Source organism: Empidonax traillii, unplaced genomic scaffold (assembly GCF_003031625.1).
Source record: "Empidonax traillii isolate 1590-97213 ecotype Southwest subspecies unplaced genomic scaffold, ASM303162v1 scaffold452:size499809, whole genome shotgun sequence".
Taxonomy (NCBI): Eukaryota; Metazoa; Chordata; class Aves; order Passeriformes; family Tyrannidae; genus Empidonax; species Empidonax traillii.
The window spans coordinates 436,282-451,641 of record NW_020955645.1 but is presented as its reverse complement, the minus strand read 5'-3'; the positions used below and the strand labels follow the sequence as shown (position 1 = coordinate 451,641).

The 15,360-nt window shown below is 44.7% G+C and overlaps 1 long non-coding RNA gene across 1 annotated transcript in view; it reads right to left on the bottom strand.

Annotated features, from left to right (window-relative positions):
* The window catches only part of LOC114063150, an 11,568-nt gene extending 2,199 nt beyond the window's left edge, over positions 1–9,369 (bottom strand). The window contains exons 1-2 of the long non-coding RNA XR_003572513.1: positions 9,209–9,369; positions 8,372–8,376 (exon numbers count right to left, since the gene is read on the bottom strand). This is a non-coding gene — a long non-coding RNA (uncharacterized LOC114063150). The remainder of the gene's footprint in view (positions 1–8,371; positions 8,377–9,208) is intronic.
* Between the last annotated feature and the right edge of the window lie 5,991 nt (positions 9,370–15,360).

Sequence of the window (15,360 nt, the reverse complement as noted above, 5' to 3'; positions counted from 1 at the left end):
GCCCCATCCACGAACACAGGGTAAGCACTAACACCTAACGGCTCAAAATCTCCCTCTAGCATTGCTTCTTTAATTATTCCCTTCCATCTTAGAGCTGGATTATGACCCCCCACCTCCCATCCCTCCTCCCGGTAAAGCTGGAACCTCTGTAACAGGGATCTTTGTTCCAGGAGTCTGTGAGAAAGGGACTCCAGGAGGTGGCATCGACATTACAGGCAAAGCTGGGGCAGCAGAGAGAGTTGAATTCAGCAAAGGAGGTTGCATCTCTGTGGCTTTGCTTTCCAGCCCCTGGATGCATTGAAGCAGATTGTCTGAGTCTTTACTGGTCCAGAAGTAGCTTTCTCGCTTCCAGCAGCTGAGTTCTCCTCCTCCTCAGAAGAAGAAGAAGATCCTGAAGATGGAAGTGGTGGAAGTATTTTCTTTTCCACTCGAACCTTTGATTTTGTTTCATTCTTCCAGGGTTGAGAAGGAAGACACTTTGACGCAGGTACGACTCTCGATGCATGCGCGAAACTAGTCACAGATGCCTCATCCGTAGTTGCAGCTGTTGATGACGTAACAGTTGTCTCCATGCCTGACACATGCATGATGGCTACAGCAGGTGGCGCTGAGAGCACAGGCGCAGCAGTTCCCGCTGTTGTAGCTGACAGCGCAGGCTCAGCAGATGGCGCAGGCACGCTGGTAGACGCTGTTGCCACTGACAACGCAGGAGCAGAGGGGAGGGGTGGTGTTGTGGGCTGCGCAGGTGCAGTGACTGATGGAGCTGCTGGCTCCGGGCTACCTTTGTCTCCCGCAGTTCCTGCCTTCCCACCCGTGGTTGGATCCGGGCCGAACCGCTTTTTGGCTGCCACTGGCACAGGGGCAATGGCGACTCCAAACACCAGTTGCTCTGCAGAAGTTTTGCTCTCAGGAGTTTTTGCTTCAACCCCGCTATCACCATCCAGAGACACCCGGCGTTCGATTTTTGTGTCCTGAAGCGCGTCTACTAATAAACGCCATATGATAGGAAACTTTTTAACATCTTTAGACCCCTTTGAGATCTCTTCCCATAGTTTCTGTCCTACAGAGTCCCAAGTGGACACTTCAAAGGCAGCAGACACACTGGGTATAAGGTCTCTAGCCTTGGACCATTCCAAAAGCCCTCTAAGAGCATTAGAGTCATAATGCGGATCTTTTTTAAAAAGTATAGCCTGAAGAAGCTTTTCCACCACCTCCTCAACTTTTGATAGGGTGGTCCCCATGCTTCTCCCTTCCTGGTCGCTCGTTTGATCAAGACGAGATTCCCAAAAACTTTCTTACCGTACGGTTTCTCTTTAAATTCCTGACATAGAGGCAATGTCGCTGAAATCTGGCCAGCTTCCCTTGACTTCACTCCCGTTCCCTTTACGTCCTGTCAAACAGCGAATCCGAAGTTACGATCTCAGACAACCTGTTGCTGTTTTTAACACCGTCTCCGTCTACAACTTCGGAGGGGCAGCAGATTTCTGCTTTTAAGACCTTTCCTGGCTAAACATCAAGAGGCAGCAATCTCAAGGGGTCCCTGTTCGGGCACCACTTGTTGACAGAGGGGCTTAGGGTACATATGCATACGATCTATAAGATCTCCAATATGTCCACTTTATTAAAAGAGTTCTGACCTTTTATAGTTTCTCTATATAAGGTCTCATGACCAGATGCACACAATTGGTTACAAGTTACTGTCCAGATGTAAACATACATTACAAATACACTTATAATTGGTTTATAACAGGTATCTAGTCAGAATGAGATAATTATTTACTTTATCAAACCCCACCTTCTTCTTGGCACAAAGTTCCTTTTGTTCTAGCTAGGAGACTCACAGCCATCATGGCACTTACAATTTACAATATCTATAAAGCTATATTAAAGCAAAGTTTATAAAACTACAGAACACAATATAAATTGCTCATAAATCCATCATGTTCCTTCCACAAGCAGCTTTGTCCACAATGGAAAACAATTCTCTGGATATGCAGTAACTACCAACCATGAGATAATCGAATCAGGGACACTCCGTAATTGGGAAACTACAGGTCTGTCAGCCTGACCTCAGTGCCTGGCAAGGTTATGGAGCAGATCATCCTAAGTGCAATCACACAGCACCTACAGGATGGACAAGAGATCAGAACCAGCCAGCATGGGTTTAGGAGGGGCAGGTCCTGTCTGACCAACCTGATCTCCTTTTATGATCAGGTGATCCACTTGGTGGTTAAGGGGAAGGCTGTGGATGTGGTCTATCTGGACTTCAGCAAAGCCTTTGACACTGTCTCCCATAACATACTCCTGGGAAAGCTAGCAGCCCACAGCTTGGACAGGTGCACTCTGTGCTGGGTTAAGAGCTGGCTGGATTGCCAGGCCCAGAGAGTGCTGGTAAATGGGGCTGCATCCAGCTGGCAGCCAGTCACTAGTGGTGTCCCCCAGGGATCGGTGTTGGGTACAGTTCTGTTTAATATCTTTATTGATGATTTAGATGAGAGGATTGAGTCCATCATTAGCAAATTTGCAGATGACACCAAGTTGGGAGGGAGTGTCGACCTGCTGGAAGGCAGGAGGGCTCTGCAGAGGGACGTGGACAGGCTGGAGAGTTGGGCTGATTCCAATGGGATGAAGTTCAACAAGGCCAAGTGCCAGGTCCTGCACTTTGGCCACAACAACCCCTGCAGCACTACAGGCTGTGCACAGAGCGGCTGGAGAGTAGCCAGGCAGAAAGGGATCTGGGGGTGCTGATCAACAGGAGGCTGAACATGAACCAGCAGTGTGCCCAGGTGGCCAAGAAGGCCAATGGCATCCTGACCTAGATCAGGAACAGTGTGGCCAGCAGGACCAGGGAAGTGATTCTTCCCCTGCTGGTGAGGTCACACCTGGAGTACTTTGTCCAGTTCTGGGCCCCTCAGTTCAGGAAGGATATTGAGGTGCTGGAGTGGGTCCAGAGAAGAGCAACAAGGTTGGTGAAGGGACTTGAGCATGTCCTATGAGGAGAGGCTGAGGGAGCTGGGGTTGTTTAGTCTGGAGATGAGAAGGCTTAGAGGTGACCTCATCACTGTCTACAACTACCTGAGAGGAGGTTGTAGCCAGGTGGAGGTCGATCTCTTCTCCCAGGCAATCAGCAGTAAGACAAGAGGACATGGGCTTCAGCTCTGCCAGGGGAGGTTTAGGTTGGATAATAGAAAGAACTTCTTTCCAGAGAGAGTGATCAGGCATTGGAACAGCCTGCCCAGAGAGGTGGTGGATTCACCGTCCCTGGAGGTTTTTAAGATGAGGCTGGATGTGGCACTGAGTGCCATGATCTAGTAATCACAGTGGGGTTGGATCAGGGGTTGGACTTGATGATCTCGGAGGTCTCTTCCAACCCAAGTAATTCTATGATTCTATGATTCTCCTCAGATGTTTTGGCCCAGAAAGTGGAACTAACTGTGCTGAAAATTGGCAGACTGATTTCACTGAATTGCCCAGGAAAGGGGGGTATCTTCTAATCTTGGGAGGTACCTTCTCTGGGTGACCAGATGCTTTTCCTTGTCACACCAACCAGTCTAGGGAAGTGACTAAAATACTCTTGAATCAGATAATACCTAGATACGAGATATCCCTCAGGTAATTAATCAGTTGTCTAAGAATAAAAAAAATGTTTAAGTCTTGTTTTGCTATCCTGACAATAGTTGATTCAATCTTGACTTGGGAGCAAAATTTATGTATAGTTTTATTACAAAATGTGACCCATGTGTTGCATAAAAATAATTCTTGGGTGTGCATTCATTTACCTGAAAACACAATGAAGCCATTAACCATATATGCATTTCCAATTCAGGGAGAAATTAATATTAGTCACTGTGTAAGAGCTTCCTTTCACCAAAAAGTAGACATAATAGTTAGTGTGCAAGTACCCACCAACATCTCTTAGAATCATACGTGTGTACAAAGATGTAACCGCCCCTAAAGGAACGGGAATAGGAAAATTAGATTACCCGAATGAAAGTGACATATTTGTCGGAAATCACACACAATGTACTCAAATACTTAATTTTGGGGAACTGAATACTTTTTGGTCAGTACCAACTGGAGTGGGGTGGTACTGGATATGTGGAAATAAAGCTGGAAAGTGTTACCCCTAGGCTGGAAAGGCATTTGTACTTTAGGTGGTTTAGTCCCCAACATAACAGTAATTGATAAAGATCACGCGCCCTCAGGATTATGTATAAAAAGCTATTTGGGGCACACAAAATGAACCTTAAATGCTATAGCAGAGTGACCAACTAAATTTCAGTTTCGTAAGATGGTTTTTACCCTGTCTAGGAGTGAGTGAATTGGAAAAAGCAATAGTAAACATTTCTGCTATCATAGAATATATAGAAAATCATATAGTGGGTAAAATTATTGCATTATAGGAAGAAGTTAATAGATTGCCACAAGTTTTTTTACAAGAATGAATGGCCTAGACCTTCTTTTAGAATCACAAGGAGGAGTATGCACTGTCATTAGCACCAGCTGTTGTTTATACATTAACCAAAGTGGTAGTGTCTACAGATGTCCAGGAAATTTGGAAAGAAACCCAAATTTTACATCAGGTAGCTCAAGATGACACCTCTTTAGGTTTTCAAGGAATCTGGAATCCCCTGAACTGCTGGTTACCTGATTTTAGGTGGCTAAAAGAGCTCTTTATAGCTATAATCATAATAATTGCCGTTTGTATTTTGGCTCACATCATGAGTCAGGGTTGTAGCTGTTGTAATGCCTTAAGCTATAAAATAAAATATAGATATTAAGAGACTAATTTCCTTAAGGAATTTAGTCTCAAGAAAAAGGGGAGATTTGATAGGAGAAATCCAGAGAATCCCAGAATGCCCAAATAAGGAACAGTATAATTTTAGAAAAGTCCTGGAGAATTAGATAAGGGATGTAACTCAAATAAACAGGATGTAAACTTAGCTCTGTGTACACAGATAAGATAAAGAACAAACATTACATCTATAACACTGCTGCTTCTTTTGAGAACACACGCAGGATCACTCTCGAGGAGAAAAGACAATGCAGAAAGATTCGCATCTTGTGGATATCACCTGGGGAGTCTTTCTGCTGTGCCTTCTGCAATCGGGCTTGTCTATCTCGCATTGACCTTTGTAGCCATCAGCGCACCTGTAGCAAGCGTGAGTAGAGTCCTTCTCAAATCTTCGTTTGCAAAGCCTAGCCATGAGGTGAGGTGAGATCCATGGTTACATACATATTCATATAATTACAACATCTCATCATGCATATTGATTATAGGCAGAGTTTAGGTGGAGTCCAGGTGGAGTTTAGGGTGGTGCTTTCCAGATTCTTCTCTTGGTGGTGGTAGTTCCAGCCTTCTGCCCCAAATCAGGGGTCTATATCTCTTCTTCCTCACTTTGACCTCCTTACCTCTCTGTTGTTCTTGTCCCAACTATTGAAGCTTGCAAAACCCCTTGGCTCTCAGCCCTTTTCTCTTATTCAAATGTCTACCTTGTCTTTATTTATGGCCTCTAGGTTGATTGTATAGTGTTTCTAGCATTCTTCTTAGGTTTAGGTCCAATGAGTAGAACAAGTTTGGAATGTTTCCTTAGCAGCACAGGTAGAACAGGTGTTGGGGGATCTTTTCCCCAAAAGAGCAAGATACCTCAGTTTAACTCTTTTAGGTCTTGCTCTCGTTTCACAACTCATCCTTTGCCTTTTCTTGTAGGTCACTGTCTTGCCTTGCCTTGTGTCGTGGTTTTGCTCTGGGTCAATTTTGCCTTGTATTCCCCACATAATTATCACTAGTTGAGAGTAAGTTTTTGCAGACAAAAGAGAGACAGGATTTGGGGTAAAATAGTATATACATTTATTACTAGTAAAACAAAAATTACTAATAAGTTAAAAACTAAAGAATTATATTTATAACAATTTTTACTCAAGTTGAAGTGTTATATATTTACAGAAATACTTCTTCTCTTTTATACCAGTCTAAGGAGAAGAAGTAGTTTCATTTTGTATTTTTGGAGCTCCAGTTCTCTCCTTCTAGTAACAGATTCTCAGCAGTAGCAGCACTTTCATTGCAGTTGGAACTTCTTCTCTTTCTCTCTCGCTTTGTGTTGGCTTCCAGGGCTGGGCTTACCCCTCTCCTGGGTTAAGACCAAAGGCTGGGGGTTACCCAGTCTTGAAAGGTCTTCCTTCCATAGGCTTGCAAGGGGACACTTGCTTACTATGGATCTTCTTCCACAGGGTTACAGGGGATAATGGCTTAAGAGTTCACCCCTGTTTCCCTATGGAGGTCCCTCTCCATGGGAGAACAGTTCTTGATAGACTTCTAGGCATGGGTCTAGCACGAATCCACACACGCACGGATTCCAACATCTCACATGAGCCGTCTCGCTCCAGCATGAGATTTTTCAGAGTTACAAAATCTTTAACAGCAGTATAGATCCACACACACACACGGATTTCAGTATTCTACTTGAGTCGTCACTGCTCCAGCACAGGTTTTCCTCAGGGTCACAAATCTCCACTAGGACTCTGCCTCACTTCAGTCCTTTTCATGAAGTTTCGGTTTTCTTTGGTACATCCACAGACTCTTCTATTAGCTGCATAGGGGGTCTCCTTACTTCAACAAGCTTTTATAAGTAGCAGGGATTACTTTTCAGTCTTTTCCCTGCTAAGGAGAGAGAGCAGAAAGGCAGGGGGGATATAAGCCTCTCTCCTTTCGCACTTTACTTTTCTTGCTGCAGTTTCAGCTGCCAGCTTCGACCTTGGAAGCTCCGTTATCTTTCGGCTGGAATTTTTCCACAGCAGTTTCTGTTCAAGCAGTCCATCTTTTAAACTTTTTTTTCTTCATTCCCTTACAAGAGAGAAGGGAGGACTTCAGTGTTGCACCTGCTCCCCCCACCCCGGCCCAAGCCGGGGGAGGAGGGAGTTTGGCCCTGCTCGGGCCCGCTACTCCTCTCCCCTACATGGCTGCTGCTACTAATTTCAACTGCGCCAACAACTTTCTCTTCCGTTTTCTTGAAGATGTAATTAGCAAAGGCGTTACTGGACTTTTGATTGGCCTTTTTGTCCGGAAATTACCTGGACAAAACTATCTTCAGCCCCAGGGATGGGCTGATGGGCAAAACCACGACTCCTTGCCCTGCCTACCCCACCCTTCCATTGCATTGCGTTGCATTGCCTAGCCAACCTGGCAGTCCCTTGCCATACCTGGCCATCCCTTGCCTTGTTTTGCCTACCCCTCCCTTACCTGACCTTGAATTGCCTACACCTCCCTTGCATTGCCTTGCCTTTCATTGCCTACTTTTCACTTGCCTTGCCAACCCATGTTTTGCCTTCTCTTGTATACCACACTTTGACTTGCCTTGCCCTGCCTTTCCTTTCCTACTCCTCCCTTGCCTTCCATTCAATTTTCTACACCACATTTGCTATGTTTTGCCTTTCATTCCCTATTTCTCACTTGCCTACCACTCCCTTGCATTGCCTTGTCCCACTAACTCTTCCCTTGCCTTGCGTGGCCTTGGATAACAATTCATCATCTTGATCTGTCTAACCTTCTTATCTGGTCTTGTCTTGCCTTGCCTATCCCTCTCTTGCCTTGCCTTTCTGACTGCTCTGTGTTCTTACCTTGCCTTGCCTTCTATTCCCTTCCCTTGCCTTGTGTTGCCTTGCCTTGTCCTACCTTGCCTTGCCTTGAATTTCCAATACCTCCCTTGCATTGCCTTGCCTTTTATTGCCCACCTCTCAATTGTCTTGCCTTACAAACCCACTCCTTGCCTTGCTTTGCTTACCACACCCTTGTCTTGCCTTGCCCTGCCTACCCCTCCCTTGCTGTGGGAACAAGCTGAGTCACTCTGCACCTGCATTTAGTTAATTGTAATCAAAAGGGAGGACCCACCTTGGCTAAGTGTTTTGACAGAGAGAATGTTGTGTTTCTCAAAGTGGAAAACCACTCTGCATGATAGCGTGTGTTTTTCTCTCATGGCTGAACACAACCAGTATGAGTGTGTGGGATCAAAATACTGGTTTAGGACGATCCTGGGAATTCCAGTTAACTAAAAGACAACAGGTGCTCTTTACAAGAGAATATGAATAAAAGAGGAATAACGAAAAATGTCAGGGAAGAAATCCTGAAACTGAGCTCTGTATGGTGTGCAGCTCCATTTCTTTCAGCATCCATACCTGCACTGCCTTGCCTTGCCTGCCCAACCTTGCATTTCCTTGATATGCCTTACCATCTCTTGCCATGTCTTGCCTTGCCTACCACTCCCTTGCCTTGCCTTGCATTGCCTACATCTCTTTTGCCTTGCCTTGCCTTGCATTGCCTATCTCTCAGTTGCTTTGCCTTGCAGACCCATCCCTTTGCCTTGCCTCCCACTACCTTGCCTTGCCCTGCCAACCATTGCCTTGCCTTGCTTTGCATTCGAGTCCCATCCCCCACTTTGTCATGCCTACCACTTTCTTGCCTGGCCTTGCTCCTCCTATGACTTGCATTGCCTTGCCAAGCCCTGCCTTTCCTTGCCTTTCCAACTGTAGTGGACATTGTAAACAATGAATGCTCCCACTTCCTCCTCCTTTCCTTAGCTTTTATATCTCAGCTGACATCATATGATATGGAATATCCCTTTAGTCAGTTTGGGTCAGCTGGTCTACTTGGGTCCCCTCCCAGGATCCTGCCCTTGATTGGGGAAGGAATGTTACAGTGCTGATGCTGTGCTCAGCAGTAGCCAAAACACTGGCATGTTATCAACACCTTTCCAGCTACCAATGCAAAGCACAGCACTGTGAGGGCTGCTATGGGGAAATGAACTCCATCTCAACCAGATACAATACAATCTCCACCCCTTATTCCATACCATTTGCGTCATACTCAGATCCCACTTAATACCTATATTATATATATATACCCCATCCTTTCACACATAAGTGTTATTTTTTCCGATTTTTATTGGCTTTTTCTACCCCTCCAAATCTTGGACTCCATTCCATCAGGATGGGCACTCAGGACACTAGAAGAAACACAATCTATCTTTGGGCACCAACAGCAACCCAGCTCGGGTCATTGTCGCACTCTCCTTACTCCTCACAAAATTTGTTTTTCATTGTCCTGCTACTTTACTTCCTGCAACATACAACTTACAACAGAGATTATATTTTCCCCAAGGTTAAATCTCCTTGAGGAACACACCGGGACTCCACATTCTTCCAAATTACCCACCAGGTACACCCTGGTCCCTGAGCAAAGACAATCCCACAAATGGGTTTGCCTTTCCCCATGGGAGGAGAAACCCACACCGACTTCCCCAACCACTTCCCCATGTGTAGTACAGGGCTCTTCTTTCCTCACACAGTGTGTAGGGGTTTTGTTTGGTCAGGACCAGAGTGGTTGGCAGATCCTCTAGTGTTGACCAGTCAAGTGACTTCAGCTAAGTTTGCATCCCAATGCTTCCATGTCCCATCACCTAACGCTCTTAACATAGACTTCAGCAGTCCATTATACCTCTCAATCTTTCCAGGGGCTTGTAAGTGATAAGGGATGTGATATATTCACTCAATGCCATGTTTCTTTGTCCAAGAGCTTATAAGGTTATTTCAAAAGTGAGTGCCATTATCTGATTCAATTCACTCTAGGGCTTCATGTCACCCCAAAATGTGCCTCTCAAGGCCTAAGATGGTGTTTCGAGCAGTGATCTGGTTTACAGGATATGTTTCCAGTCAGCCAACCGTTGCCTCCATGTGTGGTAAGATACCCACAGGTACCCCCAAAAATGCCAAGGCAGTGAAAAGAATCCAAAAAGGTTTATTCTGAAGATAAGAAAGCTAAAAACTTACAAAGGAAGAGCTGCACTAGGGTGCACAGCAGCACTGGACCTGAGCAAGACACTCCTCCTGTTTCATCTTCGAGTTTTATTATCTCTGCTCCACTCTCTCTCCCCACTTGAGTGCCCCTGGTGGTGCAGTGGTTAAGCCGCGGCGCTGTCAACGCCGAGACCCGGGTTCGATTCCCGGTCAGGGCCCCTCCCCGGGCAGATGGAGCTCGTTAGCCCTGTAAGGCAATCAATCTACGTCCTGAGGACCTCGCTGCCACCGTCCAAGCTCACTTGGCCCCGGCAGATGAACCTTAGGATTAAAGGGTGGGCTCAGTTCTGCGCACACTGTGTCTCACCTAAAAAAAATCCAATGCGCAGGTTGGAAGGTGTAAAGACCTTCCCCGGTTCTTCGTTTGCGAAGACTGGCCATTACTCTCCCCACTAGAATGCAAAGGCCTGTGGCATCTGCTCTCTCCTCACGTATCAGAGAGCAAGTTTCTGAAATGCAAGGGGGGAGAGAACAGCACTGTTTTGAGAAAGTGGCAGGGGAACCTTTCCAAAGTGAAATAACTGACTCCTCGGTAGCAAAATCTTCTGGAAAAGGGTATTTACTCTGTCATGGTTTTGCTGGTTCTTAGAAACTAAGCAGGAATTTTTCCCTTCCCCCTGTCCAATGTGTGAAGGGGATGTTGAATGGGCAGATTGACTATGACTTAGGCAATTAAGTAAAACAAAAGAAGTGGCTGGTAGGACTATATTCCTAGTTGATGGTCCTCAGGATCTTGTATTTGGGGAGGGGTGAGGAGTTTTTTTTGGGTTTTGTTTGTTTGGTTTGTTTTTTTTATTTTTTTCCTCTCTTGTCTCCTCGGAAATGGAGGGGGAGGAGTTGAGGTTACTGCTGGAGCTTGAACAAGGTTGGAGTAGGAGCTCGGAGGTGGTTTTGTTTATAGCCTGGTTGTCAACTGTGGATTCTGCTTGGATTTTCATCGGAGAGGAACTGTTTTGGAAAGTTTTCCCCTACTCTGTTCCTGTTTTTTTTCTTTCTTGGCAGCAGTTCTTGTGCACATTAAAGGAAAAAGGAAAAACTATACCTCACAGTTTGACCAGTGGGACTGAAACAGGAAGGGTTAATCGAAATACTTTTACTGTAAACCCATAAGAACCCCCCTACCCCCCCGTACGACTTAAAGTTTACTGAAAGCTATATTTCGTTTACTGTAAACTACATTTCGTACAGGAAGACTTTGTCCCGTGCTGGGCATCAGACCTTAAAGGAATCACAACAAACACTGGACAAAGAACCCAATGCCCATAAATCTCATCCGGAGGAGCCAAGGTAGACATTTGAATGGGTAAAGCGGGCCTAAAGCCAAGGGTTTCTTTAAAGCTGAATGATCAGAACACAGAGCAATGGAAAGAACGAAAGGTCACCAGGGTCACCCAATGAAGAGGAGAGAATTTGAGACCCCATGAGGAAGTAAGGCATGATCTCCCACCAAAATATTCCTCAAAATAGAGACCACGCCTCAATCTCTGCCCTGACTCCACCTGCTATGAATATTGTAATCTAATGATGCAATAATATAAATATGTATGTGATTATGTTGTAATCATTGCCAAACCTGTTTAAAATACTCATTCTAACCTAACCTGCTCGGAGCCTGTTTTCCCAGCATTAGCTGGCAGGTTGCCCGGCCGTCAGTCAATAAATACCTTGCTGTTTTAGGCATAAAACTCTGTCTAAACAGTTTTATCTGATTTTTTTGGGCATCAGGACAGAGTGAGTTCCTCTTGGGAAGGACTCTTTCTCTCCCTCCTATCTCTCCCCTTTCCCAGGGCGGGAGGGAAGACCTCCATTTTTGGTTTCTCCAATACACCCAGGAGGGTGTTCCCCCACGTGGCATCTCCAGTGATTCAACAACGCCCCCTGATGATCGGTAAAAAGCATTGCAGGCTCTGCATCTCTGGTGATCCAACAGTGTCCCCTGTTGACTGTGGTTAGAATTGCACCAAAGGGGGCAAACTGAACTGTTTACCTTTTTCTTTGCTTGTTTATTGGTTTGTTTTGAAGGGGATTATTTGTGGGTATAGAAGTAATGTTTGGCTGTTTTACTTGTTTTCTCTCCTTGTTTCTGCCAAAACACATATATCTTTTAATAAGGGGCTGTTATTCTTCCTTTTTCCGCACTTTTTTTCCCCCTCAATTGTAGCCTCCTAATTTCGGATTTACAATTGCTTAGAGGGAGGAATTTGGGTCTTCCTCATAACTCATCCTCAGCAAAACACCTGTGTCTCATTTAAACTGAGACATACTTCTACATTCCACCATGGTGAGTATGTAGCTCTTGCCTTGGTGTGTTTGTGGCAGTGGTCCAATGTAGTCAATTTTCCAGACCTTACCATATTGGAAGCCCAGCCACCACCCTCTGTTCCAGGGAGATTTTACTTGCATGGCTCACTTGATTGCTGCACGTTTCACATTCAGGAATAACCTGTGTGATGACCTCCATGATCAGATCCACCCCTCTATCATGAGCCCATCTGTATGTCGCATCTCTTCCTAGATGTCCTGATGTCTCATGGGCCCATCAGGCTTTAAATAGCTCACCCTTCTGTTCCCAGTCCAAGTCTGCCTGGGTTATTCTAATCTCAGCAGCCTTATCCACCTGTTCATTGTTCTGATGTTCTTCAGTGGCACAACCTTTGGGCATGTGAGCATCGACATGATGCACTTTCAGAGTCATGTTTTCTACCCGTGCAGCAATGTCTTGCCACAATGCAGCAGCCCAAATGGGTTTACCCCTGTGTTGCCAATTGACCTTCTTCCATTGCTGTCGCCACCCCCACAGGGCATTAGCCACTGTCCAAGAATCAGTATAAAGTACAGGTCCCTTTTTCTCGTTTGTCAATCTTTAGGGCTCGTTGGATGGCTTTAACTTCTGCAAATTCACTTGACTCGCCCTCTCATTCAGCAGTCTCAACGAGTTGTCAGATGCCAAAAATGGCTCAAAATAACTGCTCAGAGACGAATTTTGTCTTTAAGTAGCAAGGTATTTATTTCATGCAACATCGGGGAACTAGTTGGTTTGCACCAGACAAACTAGCTCCAAAGTACTCAGGGAAAAGTCAGGTAATTTATACAGCTTTCGTTAGAGGCTACAATTTTACACACATATTCATTTGATTTTGGCATCTAATCATCATATTCATTATGGACGGGGTTTAGGCGGAGCTTGAGGCAGAGTCTTCTACAATTGTCTTTTTGGGGAGATTTTTGGTGGTTGTTCCGAGTCTTGGCCTCAATTTTGGGGTCTCTTTAATCATCTGCCTCACTTGAAATTTTCAATTTCCTTTGTTCAACGACCTAGTTTCTGGAACTTGCAAAATCTTTTGACCCATGACCTTCTTATTCCTCTCAAATGCCCACCGTATCTTTATTTATGACTGCTAGACACAGTTTTTACTATGAGGTGAGTGAGGAGTCCCAGTCTGTGGTTCCATGCTGCCCACGAGGGCACGGGCCAGAAACAGACGAAGCGATTGGTCAGTAAATACATGAAGTGGTGGGATAGATTGAGGAATATTTTGAGATGAGAACAGGAGTTTTATAAGAAATGCATTAGGCTAGAGGATGATGAGTGAAGCATAGCACAATTAGAGTTGGAAAGAGAAATTCAGCAGTGGGAAGTGCTTGAAAAATTATGGGGAACATTGCATAAATTTATAGATCATTTAGAACAGAAAGGATATGATTTTTTAGTAATTGAGAACTTTAGTAATTGGGAACCTATGTGGGTTCATGATCCTTATATAGGATGGTATATTACTGATGCTCAGAGTGTTCAATAATTTGATTTAATCTGATGAATAGAGATTGTAGCTAAGTTATATTATCCCCCCAAAGAGACTGAGAAATATGGCTAAATAGAGGTCTTAGACTGTGGTGTATGCTCTGAGAAAAGTACGGTGCCACCAATAGCAACTGATAAATTGTAGATAGATATACCAGACTCATTAGAGAGATGGGGAGTGGGTTGAGCAAAGAGATAAATACCAAAACACCTCTGGGATGCATTTTAAAACATTGGAAAGAGTTAGGCAGAATTCCTGGATGGAATCTGAACAAAAAGACATCCTTAAAGTACTGTCAAAACTGGTGACCTCTGTATAGCTTAGATGATGGTGAAAAATGGCAGCTCAAAGGAAGTATTAATTACAGTACAATTTTACAGCTCATGCTGTTTCTCAGTAGAGAGAAAAGGTGGGACAAAGTAATTTACGCAGATATATTTTTCACCTTAAGAAATAAACCTGAATGACAAAAAAACTGCGGAATAAATATCCCTTTTGTTTTAGCATTGGAGAAGAGTCAAAAAAATAGTAGACTGAGAAAACATTGTTGTGATGCATGCAACATAGGTCAAAGGTGTCTTAAGTTGTGAAAAAGAGATAGTGATGAGGAGAGCATTATAGACCTTCAGGAACTCCAGCCGGAGACCAGAGCCCATTAGGTAGAGACCTGGCAGCCCACAGGAATCAGGATTAGATGTGACAGGCAGTGAAAGCATAGCAGAGAGCGTGGAAGACCCCAAAGAGGGGGTGAGTAGTATACATCGGGGTCGGACAATTGGGACAGAAAGCTAGGGGCAAGACTAGGGGTAGGACAAAAGCTAGAGTTGAGACCAGCCACATTGTTGCCCCTTTAAGATCGGTAATAACAGCTACAGGCATTCATAAAAAAGTGAAAGTGCCATTTTCGGCAAGTGATTTGAACAGCTGGAGGGAGGAAGTAAAACTATTTAGGGAAAATCCTGAAAGGATAGCTAAGAGATGTGAATTAATTATGAAAAATCAGGACATAGATTGGTCAGATATTGACTTGATTCTCTCAGAATTGACAGAAACAGAAAAAGAGCTTGTAATAAAAACAGCAAGAAACCATGTGGAAGGGGAGATTGCAACAGATGCTTTAAGGGGAAACATAGATGACATTTTTCCAGTGAGAAAACCTGAGACCCAAATGACCTGGACCAGTATAAGTTATTGGAACAATATAGAAAATTGATCCTGGTGGGATTGTGAAATGCTATACCTAAAGCAGTAAATTGGGCAGCCTTGTACAATGTAAGACAAGGATGAGACGAGATGCCTACAGCATTCCTAGACAGGCTTAAAGTTACCATGAGAAAATACACTACTCTGGATCCATCATCAGAGACAGGTTGTCATGGTTTTACTTGTACTGGGAAACTAAGCAGGAATTTTCCCTTCCCCCTTCCCACTGTGTGAAAGGGTGTTGAATGGGCAGGTTGGCTGTGCCTTGGGCAATTGACTAATGCAAAAGAAGTGGCTAGTAGAGCCACATTCCAAGTTAATGGCCCTCAAGAGTCTGTGGGGAGGGGTCAGGAGTTTCTTTACTTTTTTTTTTCTCCTCTCCTGGGAAAGAGCACGGACTTCATTGTTGCCTGAGCTGGGACAAGGTCTGGGTGGCAGGAGCTCCAAGGTGGCTTTGTTCTCAACCTTGCTGCCAGACAGGTTTTGGGTTTTCTTTCTTCCTCTC